Source organism: Callithrix jacchus, chromosome 13 (assembly GCF_049354715.1).
Source record: "Callithrix jacchus isolate 240 chromosome 13, calJac240_pri, whole genome shotgun sequence".
NCBI classification, from domain to species: Eukaryota; Metazoa; Chordata; class Mammalia; order Primates; family Cebidae; genus Callithrix; species Callithrix jacchus.
Window position 1 is genome coordinate 43522864 of NC_133514.1, and position 12243 is coordinate 43535106.

General features: G+C 44.2%; 6 pseudogenes across 4 annotated transcripts in view; 5 read left to right on the forward strand and 1 right to left on the reverse strand.

Annotated features, from left to right (window-relative positions):
* The window catches only part of LOC144578979 (zinc finger protein 362 pseudogene), a 156882-nt pseudogene that overhangs the window by 70478 nt on the left and 74161 nt on the right, over window positions 1-12243 (forward strand). The window lies entirely within an intron of this gene.
* The window catches only part of LOC144578978 (cytochrome P450 3A21 pseudogene), a 153425-nt pseudogene that overhangs the window by 70478 nt on the left and 70704 nt on the right, over window positions 1-12243 (forward strand). The gene's annotated exons all lie outside the window — the stretch shown is intronic.
* Window positions 1-12243, forward strand: part of LOC144578981 (speedy protein C pseudogene) — a 153425-nt pseudogene that overhangs the window by 70478 nt on the left and 70704 nt on the right. The gene's annotated exons all lie outside the window — the stretch shown is intronic.
* LOC144578980 (5'-nucleotidase domain-containing protein 2 pseudogene) overlaps window positions 1-12243 on the forward strand; it is a 141954-nt pseudogene that overhangs the window by 70478 nt on the left and 59233 nt on the right. The window lies entirely within an intron of this gene.
* Window positions 2558-3920, reverse strand: LOC118146950 (prostate tumor-overexpressed gene 1 protein pseudogene; annotated as a pseudogene).
* On the forward strand, window positions 4430-5113 carry LOC144578858 (zinc finger matrin-type protein 2 pseudogene; annotated as a pseudogene).

The following is a 12243-nucleotide window of genomic DNA, read 5'->3' on the forward strand; positions in this document are numbered from 1 at the left end:
AGCTAAAACCCAGACCACAGTTGCCCTGCAGTTTCCTGCTCCAGGCCACGTGCTCTGCTGGTGGGCTTCATTCCTTCTTGAGTTGTGTTTCCCCCATCCCTAAGACAGGGAGGCAACACAAAGCCCAAGTAAACTCCAAGGAAGAAGGCTGATAGAGAAGCAGGACTGTGGGCTCTCCTGTAGAGAGTGCCTGGGGTCATGTGGCTGGAGAAAGACTTTGTGAAATGCAACGTAGTATGTTTCCTTTCTGGGTGCCCCAGGTTTTAACTAGTAGTCAGAGCCAAGACACAGAGTGCTATATGGTGTGTTGCTTTATGGTGTAGGGTAAATTCATTTCTGAAGCACTTGATGTCCAAGTCAGGGGAGATTCTGATGCCTCCAAACGCCCATGGAGTCTCTGTAGCCAATGGTGCAGACAAGCTGTTTACCCTCCACATGCGTGAGGTCAGTTCTTCCTAAAGATATCCTACCCCAGTAAGAAAGAGCCTCATTATCCTACTTCTATGGATGCATTAGTGCTGATGCATAATGTGGATCAGCACTAATGCATCCGTGCATTTGATTAAATGATATTTACTTTCAAGTTCAAGAAGTTCCAAAGAGGTAAAAAGGAAAAAAAAATTGCCTTTTGGTATCTCCTAAGTCATCTGGCAGATAACTAATTGCAAGGGAAATTCTTTTTGGTGAAAGAGGACATTCTGCTTAACTGAATGAGAATACCAGGGAGGGGGGAGAAATAAACACAGTTTGTTTTCCACAGATGGGAGCTTGCATATGTCCTTGAGGAGCGTGCAGATCTGGGGCAGAAAATATATAAATATGTGCTTCTACTAAGAGATCCCAAGGAGGGGCGGGTCTGTCACACTCTTCCTGAAGAAGGTGACAAGAGGAATTCAGATGGATTATAATTACAGATGTCACATCTCAGGGGACCCCTCAACCTTGAGAAATCCCAGGGCTTAGACAAATGACATAGACACAAATGAGTGACTCTGGTCCTCACAGACCAGCAGGTTTGAAAACATTGGGGACATTGCTCGCCATGAGCAATTCATTTTACTTGGAAACATTTGCAAGTGTTGGACTTTTCGGCATGACTTGGAGATAAGATTAAATGTCAGGAGAGCTTTAGAAACACCCCCAAATGGAAAATTTGTAACGCTTGAAAGGAAGCAGCAAATTCGTGAAAGGATTTCAAGGCTGTTGTTAAGTCATGGTATTAGGAAAGAAAGGTCAGCCCTTGGCCGATTGGAAAATCGATGGAGCGTGGCTCTGGGACTTGTCTTGCGCCTTGTGTGGACAGTGAGAGGCGGCATTCCCCCGCCAGGTGCACACTGCCCATTTTGTGCCTTCTCTCACCTATCCTTCAGTTTTCTTACCTGGCAACAAAAGGCAAAGTAGGGTTTTGTTTGTTTTTTGTTTCTGTGATTTTTTAATTGATAGACTTATTTTTATGTGCAGTTTTAGGCTTACAAAAATTGAGCAGAGGCCAGGCACGGTGGCTCACGCCTGTAATCCCAGCACTTTGGGAGGTTGAGGCAGGTGGATCACAAGGTCAAGAGATCGAGACCATCCTGGTCAACATGGTGAAACCCCACCTCTACTAAAAATACAAAAAATTAGCTGGGCATCGTGGCGCATGCCTGTAATCCCAGCTACTCAGGAGGCTGAGGCAGGAGAATTGCCTGAACCCAGGAGGCAGAGGTTGCGGTGAGCCGAGATTGTGCCATTGCACTCCAGCCTGGGTAACAAGAGCGAAACTCCGTCTCAAAAAAAAAATTGAGCAGAAAGTATCCATATACTCCCTCTCACCACGGTTTCTCTCTGTTATTAATATCTTGCATTAGTATAGCATATTTGTTGCAATTAATGAACCCACATGGACACATCATTATCACCCAAAGCCCACTGTTGAGCTCAGGGCTTATTCCGTGTATTATACATTCGATGACTATTGACAAATACATAATATGTGTCCACCATTACAGTGTCATACAGAGCAGTTTCCCTGGCTGAAAAATCTGATGTGCTCCACCTAGTCACCATCCCCCGACCCCACCTCTTGAGCAACCGCTAATCGTTTTACCATGTCCATAGTTTTGCATTTTTTAGAACATCATATGGTTAGTATCATATAGGATGTGGCCTTTTCAGATTGACTTCTTGTACTTAGTAATATACATTTAAGTTTTCTTTATGTCTTTTCATGGCCTGATAGCTTATTTCTTTTCTTTTCCTCCCCTCCCATCCTCCTTCCATCCCCCTCCCTCCCTCCCACCCGCCCATCCTCCCTTCCTTCCTTCCTTCCTTCCTGTGCCACGGAACTATGGTGCATCCATACAATGGAATAGTATTTTTTTTAATTTAGGAAAGCTCTTTATTTGAATCTTAAAAGATCATGTGAAATCTGAGAAGTCTCATACTCAGTGTCTTAACATTATTCATATTTCTACCACAGCTTCATATGAGGTAAAGGAAAAAAAATTAACAGTCAAATAGGTAACTACATAACCATACAGTAAAATTTTTTTTCAAATAAGATTAATAAACCGCTGCACTTTTAAAGTTGTACACATTATAATGGGTCAAATGCTGCTGTTTTAGATTGCAGCTGTAGAGGGCTATGACAACGGTACAGATTTAAAACTCTGACATTCAACGAGAAGTCCCATTAAGACTCAGTATCTGAGGAAATCCATGTTGCTGGTACCCGCTGAGGCTCCTTCTGAGCCTTCTGTATGGCAGACAACAACTGGGCACATGCATCTTTTTTTTTTTTTTTGCTTTTTAAAAGGCTTTATTGGGGAAACATACAGGGTTGGGGACCGTCCTTGAGCCCTCAGGACGCCATCCTCCATGTTGCTGGGCAGTCGAAGTCCCCAGGGGCCCCTGCTCAGAAGTGTGTCACCAGTCTCTGCAGGGGCCTCGTCTGTGACTCCTGGAGGGGCCCACTCCGGGGTAGCCACTAGACCCCCATCCCTCGCTGCTGCTGCTCCTGCTCCAGGTTCCGCTGTAGGACCTGCTGCTGGTTGGCAATGAGGCGCCGGATGCCGTTGACAAAGTTGCCCTGGTCGTGGGGGATGAGGCCGATGAAGATTTTCTTCTCCGAGGAGTACAGGAGCATGAGCACGCGGATCTCGCACGACGCCTTGTAGGAAAAGTGCACGCAGCCAGCGAAGCCATTGTCCATGATCCGGTACAGGCTCTTCAGCGTCTCCAGGTCCTTGGTGAAGTAGAACTGCACCAGGCACTAGTTTCGGAACAGCGGCACCAGCGTGGTCAGCAGCTGCTGCGGGATGAGCTGCATGCACAGCTTTCTCGGCCACTGCTCAATCCTCAGGATCTCTCCCTGGTTCACGTAGACGTGGGACGGCAGCCACCTCTTGGACCAGCTGTTGGGCTCAGACCTGGCCTCCTGCCACTCCATGACGCCGCTCCACGCCAGGAACTTGTTGACGATCTGGACTGGGCCTGCGTGGATGCCACCAGGTCCCACTGCCTGCTTGCAGGTGATGATGACCTGCCGGATGGCGCTGACAAAGCCGCTCTGGTCGTAGGGGCCACTCTGGTCATGTGGAATGATGGCCCGGTTAGCAGAGAGGAGGGGCCTCCTGACCTGTCGGGAACGGGAAACTTTGTGACCAACATACACCTCGGCTGCGTCAACGATCGGAAAAAACAGCTGAGGCAGCCCTTCTGCTCCCTTCAAGTCCGGAAGAAAGCTTCCAGTTGATCCCCAGCTGCCAGAGGGAAATCAGCCTTGGCAGGTACCACCCTGGCCTCTCCCTGACTCCCAGATCCCAGCACCTCACAGCACTCGCCTCCCCACCTCCAACCTGGCACCAGCTTTGCTGGCTTAGCAGCTGCAGCTTCCTACTTGAATTCGGCCCCTTGGATACCTGCAGCCCGTCCGCAGGCATCTTTGCACCAGGAGACAGCCAATCCCTGGGACTGGAGGTGTTTTAACCTTGACAGATTGACTTGGCAACTGGGCCCAAAGAGAACAAATACAGCAAGTTCAGCTACCCCTGAGAGATCATATCTAATAAATAAGCACAAGCCCTAAAAAAAAAAAAAAAAAAAAAAAAAAAAAAAAGTCAGGCGTGGTGGCTCACGCCTGTAATCCCAGCACTTTGGGAGGCCGAGGTGGGTGGATCACGAGGTCAAGAGATTGAGACCATTCTGGTCAAATGGGAAAATTTCGTCTCTACTAAAAATACAAAAAATTAGTTGGGCATGGTGGTGCGGGCCTTGGGAGGCTGAGGCAGGAGAATTGCCTGAACCCAGGAGGTGGAGGTTGCGGTGAGCCGAGATCGCGCCATTGCACTCCAGCCTGGGTAACAAGAGCGAAACTCCGTTTCAAAAAAAAATAAATAAAATAAAAAAATTCGGATTTTTCGGCTTGCCATTCACTTTGCTGTGAAGATAGCGTCGGGCAGCGGGACAAAAAAACTTGGACTTTCGCCGAAAGTGGGACTAAGATGAGTATGAGAAACTCGCCGAGAAGAGAGACTCACGGAAGAGAGAGAAAAGAAGGATGGAAAACCAGTGCAGCCTGCCAAGCAAGAGTTTCTACGGCACAGGGACTACAGGGTGGACTTGGAATCCAAACTTGGGAAGACAATTGTTATTGCCAAGACCACACCTCAATCTGAGATGGGAGGATGTTATTGCAATGTCTGTGACTGTGTGGTGAAGGACTCCATCAACTTTCTGGATCACATTAATGGAAAGAAACATCAGAGAAACCTGGGCATGTCTATGCGTGTGGAACGTTCCACCCTGGATCAGGTGAAGAAACTTTTTGAGGTCAACAAGAAGAAGATGGAAGAAAAGCAGAAGGGTTATGATTTTGAGGAAAGGATGAAGGAGCTCAGAGAAGAGGAGGAAAAGGCCAAAGCATACAAGAAAGAGAAACAGAAGGAGAAGAAAAGGAGGGCTGAGGAGGACTTGACATTTGAGGAGGATGATGAGATGGCAGCTGTGATGGGCTTCTCTGGCTTTGGTTCCACCAAGAAGAGTTACTGAGGCTTTCTATGCTTGGCCTAACTTTGGCCTATGCTGGACCTAACTTTGTGTGTGTTTGTAGTGGGGGGGGCGGGGTGGTAATTTCTTTTTGGGTAATGGGAAAGTCCTTAAGAGTGTTAATGGGGAGGGACAGAAGTTGGGGCTCATGGTTTCCTCTACTTTGGGAGAGGACACAGATTGCAGAGGCAATGCTGTGGCATATTCCCTCAGCCTCAGTATATCACTGGAGTCATAGGACCCCTGTCCACCTGAGTTCCCAATAAAGAACAACCTCCCTTTCTGAGGCTGCTTTCCCAAAACTCTCCCTGCATCTCAATCTCTCCATCTATCCAACCTCTTGTCTGAGCATCCCACCTTTATTCTGTGTTCTGCCTTTGTTCTAATTTTAACTCATGTTCAGCCTGCAACAGAAGCATTCTCTAGGTCCCAGTTTCCAGTTGATTGCATATCCTTGACCAGCCCTTTTTCCCATCCTGCCCTATGGTTCTCTAGCCACCTGTGCATGCATGTGTATTTCTGCCTGGTTCTATGATGTGTGTGGATGTGTGTGCATGAATCTGTCACATAGAGGGGGCCTGAGCTGGAATCTCAGAGCATTGCTGCCCTGAGACCCAATGTTCTTGGCTTCCTCAGAGCATGTAACAGGAAATTAAATGGGATGAGTGTTTGGTTAAAAAAAAAAAAATCCTTTTTTTTTTTTTTTTTTTTTTTTGCCAAGACACTCCTTTAATAAATATCTCATACAATGATTCTGCCTTCGGCTCTGTTTTTCCTGTGTAGGCCTAGGGAGTGCCAGGTGCCTCCCTCCTCCTATACTATTTTGGCTCCTGCTATGAAGGGAATAGTAAAACAGCTTTATAGAGAGGAGAAGCTTTAGCTGGAGAACAGCTCTGTCTTCCTAGGAACGAGGGACAGTCAATAACCAGGAAGGACAGAGGGCCAAAGGGCCCTTGCTAATCTTACTATTAGATGGGCACTTTTTATTTTGAGATGGAGTTTTGCTCTTGTTACCCAGGCTGGAGTGCAATGGCGCGATCTCGGCTCACCGCAATCTCCACCTCCTGGGCTCAGGCAATTCTCCTGCCTCAGCCTCCCGAGTAGCTGGGATTACAGGCACGTGCCACCATGCCCAGCTAATTTTTTGTATTTTTAGTAGAGACGGGGTTTCACTATGTTGACCAGGATGGTCTCAATCTCTTGACCTCGTGATCCACCCGCCTCGGCCCCCCAAAATGCTGGGATTACAGGCGTGAGCCACCGCGCCCGGCCAGATGGGCGCTTTTAGGAAGGGTTTTTAGCTATTGTTTCTCCTTGCTTTTAATGACCCCAGCCCCGCCTGGAGTGGCTAGAAGCCAGCAGGCACCCACATGCTACTACCAGTGCCTCGGCTTTCCCCCAGCCCGGGTCAGGCTGTGGGAGCCACTGTTATCTGTGTTCTCTGCCAAAGACTCTTGGGGGGCCTTATACCTACCCTGTGCATTGGGGCTGGACCAGGCTCCTGCGTCCTCACTCAGGTTTGCTCCCACTAGGCCCACTGCTGTATGATCTGGGGGCCACCACCCTGGGCCAGTGTTCTCTGGGCTGCCCCCATGGTGTGGAGGCAGGACTGGTGCCCACAACACTTCCTCCTTGCTTCCACCCCTGGCAGCAGGGAAGGGCTTTGCCTGACAACACCCAGCTTTATGTAAATATTTTGCAGTTGTTACTTAGGAAGCAGGGGTGTCCCATGCCCCATGGCTCCTACTCTGTGCGGAATGTATTACAAAGCCTTGGGGGCGACGCCCGGCCCTTGGATGCTGTTTGGAGAAGGAATAAATGTTTTCTCATTCAAAAAAAAAAAAAAAGGAATACTGTTCCATTGTATGGATGTGCCATAGTTTATCCTTTTATCTACTGAAGGATATCTTGGTTGCTAATGGCAAAATTTTTAATCTTATGACTATATTAGTATTACTGGAATTGAGAGAGGAAAGTGGCCAATTCAGGGAAAATATGCATATTTATAGTCTACTTTTTTTTTAAAGACTTTTTTCAGTTTATAAAAAAACAAAGCTGAACCATCTGAAATTACCAATATTTAATCATTTTCACATACAAAAATGGTAGTTTCGCATGGTTCAACACAGCATATGCTCACAGTATGTAGCTCACATACAGACGTGTAGAAAATTGAAAGGAGTTTTGCTGTAGGCAACGTAATAGAAAATTCATGTAAAAGTATTTTCTGCCTCAAAGTCCAGCCTGTCTAGTTTCAACCCCATAGCTAGTTCTAGTATTTTTAATCCCAGAAAGAGGTGAACTCATTGCATGCTTTGGGTGGATAGCAACACCGGTGCATTTTGAATCAACCCACCAGATGTGGAGTCACGGCTCCTCTGCTGTGCAGCGCCCCTCTTGATGAAGTTCGCTGGTGCTCATAGCAATCCAATTAATTGAGCGGCCAGTGGGCACCAGGGCACAGGCCTGGCCTTCTATAGCTTCCTTGCGTGTGGACTTATAAGGGAGAGCTTCTATTTCTTAGGTGAAGACAAAACATTGCAGAATATGCTGGTCAGTGTCATGAAAAGTATGCTGATCTTAGAGTCAGTAGTTGGTCAATAAATATTATTAAAAGAATCTACGTTCTGAGTTCTGGAGATTTAACAGTGAGCAATTCAGACTAGTCCCTGCCCTCAAGAAGCTTCTATTGCAGAAGGCTGGATACTAGGTGAGGGGAACTGCATGAGCAGAAGATGGCCTAACTCAGCCATGAGCCAGAGAGAAGGACCTGTGTGACCTTGGCCGGTTGCTCAGCCTTTCTGAGCCTTGGGGTTTTTGGAGGATCAGATGAGATAGGCTATGAGATAATAGTGTATGTGAAATCACTTTGTAAATTGTACATTACTCTCTCAGTATAGTTTCTGTGGTTATCTGTTTTCAGACTATAACCCTTTGCTTTGGAAGTGTGGCTCAGGCTGGGATTTCACAGGCTTAAGTACTTTGGAATTCGTAGGACAGCTTCCATGTTACCTTTGATTCCATTGTGATTTTGGTACCTGGTCACATCTCTGGTCCCCTGCGCTCTCTGGATGCCATCCTGTGCTCCTCCGCTCCTTCTGAACATCCGTTCATTCAGTGTGTTCTGGAAATTTTTTCTAGAATTGGTGTACAATGTTTGGTAGAATTTCTTAGTGAAACCATCCAAGTGTGGCATTTCCTTTGTGAGAAGATTTTAACTGCAAATTTAATTTCTTTAATAAATAATCTATTCAGGTTATCTGTTTATTCTTAAGCTTTGGTAGTTTGTTTTTTAAAATAATTTGCTTATTTCATCTAAGTTGTAGAATTAATTGGCAGATTATTTATAATATTACCTGATTATTATTTTAATATCTGTGGAAGGAGTCATGTACTTTTTTCTCTCATTCCTGATATTTGTGATTAGTATCTTTTCTCTGTTACTCTATTGGTCTGACTAGAGATTTCTCAATTTTGCTGATCTCAGAGAATGAGCTTTTGCTTTCATTGATTTTCTCTGTTGTATTTCTGTTTTTGTTTTCTTGATTTTCACTCTAATACTTCTATTTTTTCCTTTCTTCTGCTTTCATGAGGATTAATTTACATAGTCCTCCTTATCCATGGTTTTGCTTTCCACAGTTTCAGTTACCCACAGCCAACCATGGTCTAAAAATATTACATGGAAAATTCCAGAAATGAACAATTCATAAGGTTTAAGTTGCGTTCTGTCCTGAGCAGCACGTGAAACCTCACCCCATCCAGCTTCATCCTGCCCTGGCTGTGAATCCCAGTGTCTCTGCGCTGCAGGTGCTGTCTGCCTGTGAGTCACACTTGCAGACCTCAAAGGTTGTCAGATCCACTGATGAGGCATCACCATGCTGGTGTCCAAGTCACCCTTACTTGACTTAATGGCTCCAAAGCACTGGAGTAGTGGTGCTGGCAACTCAAACATGCCAAAGAGAAGCTGTAAAGTGTTTCCTTTAAGTAAAATCATAAAAGTTCTCAAGAAGGAAAAAAGTTGTATGCTGAGGTTGCTAAGATTTACAGTAAGAATAAATCTTCCATCCATGAAATTGTGAAGAAAAAGAAATTCGTGTTACTTTCACTGTCGCATTTCAAACTCAAAGAGTTATGACCTCAGTGTGTGATAAGTGCTTAGTTAAGGTGGAAAGGCATTACATTTATTGATGGATCGCGTGGACAGAAACATGTCCTGATGGACAGCCGTTGGGTTTGGCACTATTTGTAGTTTCAGGCACCCACTGTGGGTCTTGGAACTTATTCTATAAAAGAAGACTGTGGTCGTCTTCTTTTTCTAGTTTTATAAGGTGCAAACGGAGGTCATTGATTTCAGATCTCCCTTCTTTTCTATTATAAGCAGTAGTGCTCTAAAGTTGAGATGGCATTTCAAAGTCTCCATATAATGAATACAGAGTGTTAAAATTGATTGGGACATTTGAAATTCTCATGTTCTACCTTTACATTTTATAGTTAAGGAAACACACATTAGTCAGCATGTTACAATTAATTTATGTACCGCTCTTGGTGTTTATTGAAAAAACTTCTCTGTGAAACCGGTTTTGGAATGTTACCTATCTTTATATTCAGAGACAGACTCTGTCTGTTCTGTTTTAATCTTGTTAACTGAATCCAAAATTACATTCCAGTTACTCTTTGTGGACCTAGAACAGCCTTCAGTGAAATGCAATCCTAATTTTCTTCTGTTAGCACAGCCTGTTTGTTTCCATCTATCCTCGGGTCCAGAATTCTTGAGGAAGGGGAATTTCATTACACATACCAAGCCAAAAGAAGATGTCACACTGCAGAAGGTGACTGTGTGAATTCTGGTCTATAAGTTGGGAGGACAAGGACTGAATGAGGATGGTAAATGAATGGAGGCTCACGGAAGGAGATGCTGAGATTTCACAAGAGAATAACTAGAATGTGCATGCTGGCTATTCTTTGTTTTGGTAGCAATAACTCAACCAAAATACTTCACATTCCAGATTACTTAATCTGGTATATTTTGACCCTTGTCGTGTAAGATAGGCATCAGAGGTTTGAACAATGAATGAATGAATGAATGAATGAATGTCATGTACTGCTGTGTACTATTTACCTTCTGTAATTCATGAACATTCAACTTTTCTCATAGGTGAAATATAGCAGCGTTTGTTTTTCTTTTTTTTGGTAGAATTGGTTTAATCTAGTAAAAAACACAAGCTATGAATATTAATCAGTCAGCTTCCTTTCTCACTTTGGCCCAATTTTGTAAATTCACTCTCAGCAGAGAGGAGTAAGATTAGAAATACCAGGAATCAGATTGAAATTTGACTTGGAATCGATGTATCACCCCCTTGTTGAAGTCCAGAAGAAAGGCCTGCACAGAACAGATGGTTGTGTTTAAGGCACTAATTTCTTCTGGCTTCCTAATTCAGCAAGGAAGAAAGGAATCAGCAGCCGCAGCCTCCCCTTGGCTGCTGTGTTTTGTCATGGAAGTCAGAAACAACTGCAGTGGGCTGTCAAGGAGCTGAAGGCAGCTAAACCCTCTCTCCTTAAAAAAAATAATGGTCATAATTTTTCCACCCTTATTAATCAGTTTTCAAAATTTTTAATACATTTCTATGAAATGGTGAATCAGTCAGCAGGTGAAAAGAAGTGGGCCAGGCTGACTTGAAATCTAGCTAAGAGCGGGTGGCGGGAGGGAGAGGGCTATGCATGCTGCCAATGACGTTAGGATGAAGACATTATTATTTTCCCTGGATGGGAAAATGTCCAGCCTGAATGCATGATTATACTGGTTAAGCACTTCTCAGTAGTTTTAGACTAACTTTATATGTGCATATTTATCTGTGGGCTGACTTTTGTGGAGAGACTGAATCAAAATTAGATTGTCAAGAATGATGAGGGTCAGGAAGAAATTATAGAATCCTGACCACGTGTTTGAGAAAGACAAGCAGAACTGAGTTTGACAGACACTTCTGTTTCCTTTGCTTTAACTTCAGTCTGAGACAGCGAGACTAATTAATATACTAGATGTAATCATTTCAAATCAAGGAGCATTGTTTTGGACACCTATGGTATATTGTACTTTGTTAGAATATGGAAGACTCATCAGGCTTTGTTCTTTGCCAAAGGGCTGTGGTTTTGAGCCACATGAGATAAGCCGGGCAGTTATTAGTCTGTATTTTATGAATTGCTGAAATGAAAATCAGAAAGGGCTAAACTATGTGGCCAAGACAATGAGAGCCATGAGAGGTCAGTATAGGATGAAATTAGTGTCTGGAGCTGCAGGAGAAGATTTCAGAGCCGGGTCAGTCTTGCGATAGACATTGAAGGGTCTGCTTACATACACATAGTCTAGTATATCAAAGGGAGGCATATGTGTATCCCAAGAACTGGGGTGACACTCAGTGAACACTTAGAAGCACCAATATGCAATGTGTGATCTTAGGGTGCTGGAAAACTGATCTTGGAGCCCAGCACTGTAGTTAAGACTTTAGTCTCTCAAGTCAGAAAGCTTGGGTTCAAATCCTGGCTCTATACAGGGGACTTGCACGAGTTAAATATTATTTAACTTCAGATTGCAGAGAGTTAGAAGTTCGTAATGTGTTTTAAATCAGTCAATGCAAGCTACCTCTCTTGTTACCCCTTGACTTATGTACTTTTATCATCACACCCTGGGAAGGATTTGACCTTGGGCAAATCTGTAGCTCAGGGGATCCCTGAAAAGGCTGGAGTCTGTCAAACCCCAGGAGCAGCGCTAATGAGTTCTCCACTGAATAAGGATGGGGGCAGCGTGCCTTTGTGTCCATCAAACTGACTAAACTCTTTATGAGTTTTAAGGGTCTGTCTATGGAGTCTGCCAAATTTTCTAGATAAACATTTGTTATTATTTGCAAACAATAAGTTGTAGCTCTTCCCTTCCTATTCTTCGATCTTTTTCTTTCTTGGCAGGGAACTCCAGTGCTATATTCAGCAGCAGTAGTGATGGTGGCCAGATTTTTTTTGTTTCTAGTCTTTAAAAGAATGCAATCAGTATTTCCACATTAAGTGTAATGGTTGTTGTAGATTTTTCATATACTCTGTATGGAGAGAAGAACAGTCCTGTCTTTCCCTAGCTACCTGAATTTTTAAAATACAAATAGGTGCTGGATTTTGTAAAATGATTTTTCTGCATTGATTTAGATATTTATTTTTTTACCCTTTAGTCTATGT